The sequence below is a fragment of the Arachis ipaensis genome, chromosome B08 (assembly GCF_000816755.2).
Source record: "Arachis ipaensis cultivar K30076 chromosome B08, Araip1.1, whole genome shotgun sequence".
NCBI classification, from domain to species: Eukaryota; Viridiplantae; Streptophyta; class Magnoliopsida; order Fabales; family Fabaceae; genus Arachis; species Arachis ipaensis.
The window spans coordinates 4,255,256-4,258,941 of NC_029792.2; positions in this window are offsets into that span (position 1 = coordinate 4,255,256).

Genomic DNA, 3,686 nt, shown 5'->3' on the forward strand with positions numbered 1-3,686 from the left:
CATCTCTCTCATCTGGGAGTAATGATTGCATTAGGTCGAGAAAGCAATATTGTAGGGTGAGGATCACCCGCTTTAGTTAAAGTTTGGTTTACCTATGTACAAATGCTAAGTCTTTTATAACTTCTTAATTCGTTGCGAGAGGTTAAGTAAGTCACATCCACGCTAATGGTTAGTTTTTTGCTGACTAAACATTTTCTAGGTGATTGACTTCCTTTGTTATTGAGGATGGATTAGAGCTTTAAGTTCAGTGGTGGATATGATGATTTAGATTGGGTTAGTGAAGAAGAGTACTTCGGAATGTCCTCCTTGAGTGGGGATGATGAGGACGACCCCATCGACAACGACTCCGATGCGACTGAGATGGGTGATGACCCCCACGCGAGTGGCGTCAGCTCGGATCCAGAGACATGTCTGGGTGATGCTCCCTGTTTTAGGTCAACAGAGGATTTCGTAGACAAGGTGTTTAGTACCGAGGAAGATGCATATGCGGCATACAAACAGTTTGCCCGCCTAAGGGGGTTTGGTGTAAGGAAGGGTGACGTGGCTCGAATAAATGGTGTTTTGGTCAGACGAGACTTTTTTTGTAATCGTCAAGGTACAAGGCATGAGAAATACTACGATCATCCAGAAAGAGTATGGGAGGAGAGGCTGGAGAGCCGCACAGGTTGTTTAGCAAAGTTGAAAATCTACTATGATTTGCAAGACCAAGTTTGAAAAGTCAGGAGGATAGACGACAACCATAACCACCCTCTTGCTACCACCATGTTTACTCATCTTCTTCCAAGTCATCAGAGACTAAGTGAGAGTGATAAGGCTCAAGTGGATAGTCTGAAAAAGTTCGGGATTGCTACTTCAAAGATTATGGCTTACATGGCTGGGCAATTAGGGGGTTATCGGAGGCTTCGTTTTACGAAGAGGGATCTGTACAATTATGTTCATAGCCAACGAATAGCACAAATAGACGACGGAGACGCGGCAGCAACGATAAGTTATTTGGAGGGTAAGGCCAACGCTGACACAATGACGGTCGCCAGGTATACCAAAACAGCAGAGGACAGACTTGGAAGCCTATTCTGAGCTGATGAGCAGATGATGGCGGATTATCCTCTGTTCGGTGACGTGCTTGCATTTGATGCAACATACCGGTCCAACAAGTACAAGAAGCCTCTAGTAGTCTTCTCTGGAAGAAATCATCACAGGCAGACGGTAATTTTTGGTTTTGCGTTGCTGGAGGACGAGGAGGTCCGTACATATAGGTGGGTATTGTTGAATATTCTTGATGTCATGGATAACAAGAAGCCTGCCGTTGTGGTCACCGACTGGGATAAACCAATGCGGGCAGCCATTGCGGATGTGTTGCCTTCAGCCAGGCATCGCCTCTGTGGGTGGCACCTGGAAAAAAACTATGTGCTTAGGGTAAAAGAACCTGAATTTCGAAAGGTGTTTAAGAAGGCAGTTTACACAAACTTCGATGTTGCGGAATTTGAGGAGTATTGGAGAACGACTGTAGAGAGTCTAGGGCTGATGAACAATAGCTGGGTTAAAGGCACCTATGATTTAAGAGAGAGTTGGGCAACGGCATATCTACGGGGAACTTTTTGCGCCGGCTACAGGATAACTTCGAGGTGTGAGGGAATAAATGCATTCATCAAAGGGTTCCTTAAGTCGACAAATAGCCTGATGGAATTGGTTCACAGCTTGGACAGGGTGGTTAAAGATTATCGCAATAATGAGGTCACGGCCCAATTTTATTCGTTGTATTACACGCTCGTACTGACAACCGGTCTTGACAAGATAGAGATGTTTGCCTCGAAGTTATACACCGGGAAAGTCTTCAAGGAGGTTAGAAAACAAATAAAAGGGGTTGGGAGTTTGTTGTTTTTGGGGAAAGACAGCATAAGCACGACGTCCGTCTACAAGTTCTCAAGCATGGGGAACTGTCGTAGGATCCGCAAGGTGCTTTACGATCCGACTGAGCCGAAGATTGAATGTGATTGTATGATGTGGAATAGCAAAGGTATTCCTTGCTGCCACATATTTTGCATGATGAAGTATGAGGGTTTAGAAGAAATTCTACCAGGTTTGATACTGAGGCAGTGGTGTATTGATGTCAAAGAATGGACGGCATCATCAACAGAAGGGACAGCGGGGCACGGCAGTCGACTACTAAGGTATGGCACATTGTGCAGTGCAATGAATGTTGTTGCCAAACTAGCTTCTGATGATGTAGCTGACTTTGCGGTAGCGAGGGATGCAATAGCCTCTTTGGCACGGCGGCTTCAGGTGCAAAAAGGGAACACGGTAGACCGTGAGGCTGGGATGAGGCAACAGAATGTTGTGAAGGAACCTTCAGTAGCAAAGACACAGGGGGCCCCTAAGCGCCGCAAGGAGACGGGATCTTCCACACAGGTCAAGCTTGGTGGGAAGAGACTGCTGCACTTCTTGCGGGCTTCCAGGTCACATGAAGAGGACGTGCCTGTCCGAGAGGGATATGAGCCAAGTCGATATCCGAGAAGGGCTATCAGCCACGGTCGCGAATTCATCCTCGAGAGAGCCCAGTGGGTATCCTGGAGGAACTAGTTCTTCCAAGGTATTTTTCCTGAGTTCGGATATTTTTTACATGCGAATTAGCTATGCATGGTGACATGGACTAGTTTGGTGAAATTAATAATGCTTTCACACACAATGAAAGAGTTTACTTTAGTTTATAGTAAGTTGTTATTGTGTCTGTACGATATCTGTTACTACCTAGTGTCTCATCCCATCCCAAATATAAGTACCGAAAATGAGAGTCAGCGTATCATGATCAGCAGAAAATCCAGCTGTCATTCCTTTCTATGTGGACGGAGGATCCCATGTTCGTGGAACTATAATAGGAGAAATTTAGTGAATAAGTTGGGCATTTACTATGCATGGTTTTCATGAGTTCTATGTGTTTTCTTATAATATTCCTTTGAGCCATCAATTCTGAATTTTTTAGTTTCTGGGTGTATATGTAAACTAAATTATCAGATTAGGATGAAGTGGTATTTCCTTTTGATGGGATATGAAACCAGTGTGTGTTTTGACATACAAAAATGCCGTGTTTATTAAGGGTGATTGAGTAGTTTCATCTAATTTTCTTCCATGGATGTACCTTTTATGTTTAACACATCATTTTTTGACTTTTTTGAGATGATCTAATTCCGTGATTACTGTTGAAGGAGGAGTTATAATTTTTTGGTCCGACTGTATCGAAGATTGAGTGATGGCTCTTGTGTGTGTAACCTTTAGACATAATAAAGTTACGGTTTCAGGCAGAAGGTTCTTACAGGAAACTTGAATATAGTTTGTACTATACATCTGGCATATACATAGTCATTGCTGTACCCAGAGAGGTACGGTTTCACATAGAACTTTGCTTATCATTTTTGAATTGGTTATTGCAACTCCGTCTACAATTTATTCTTCAAATTCCTTTTGTCCAGCATAATTTGTTCATCTGGTTTGTAGGCTACGGAGGGCTACTCTGGACCGGGTATTCCCGGAGGTTCGGGCTCATACATACCAAGTCCCGCCAAACCAAGTCCAACCCAGTCGTACCAACCCCGGATGAATCCAGGGGGTGGTGGTGGCAACTTCTTCCTTGAGGGCCAGCACATACAACAATTCTTTGCCGTTCCAAGCTGCTCCACACACCATAGGGT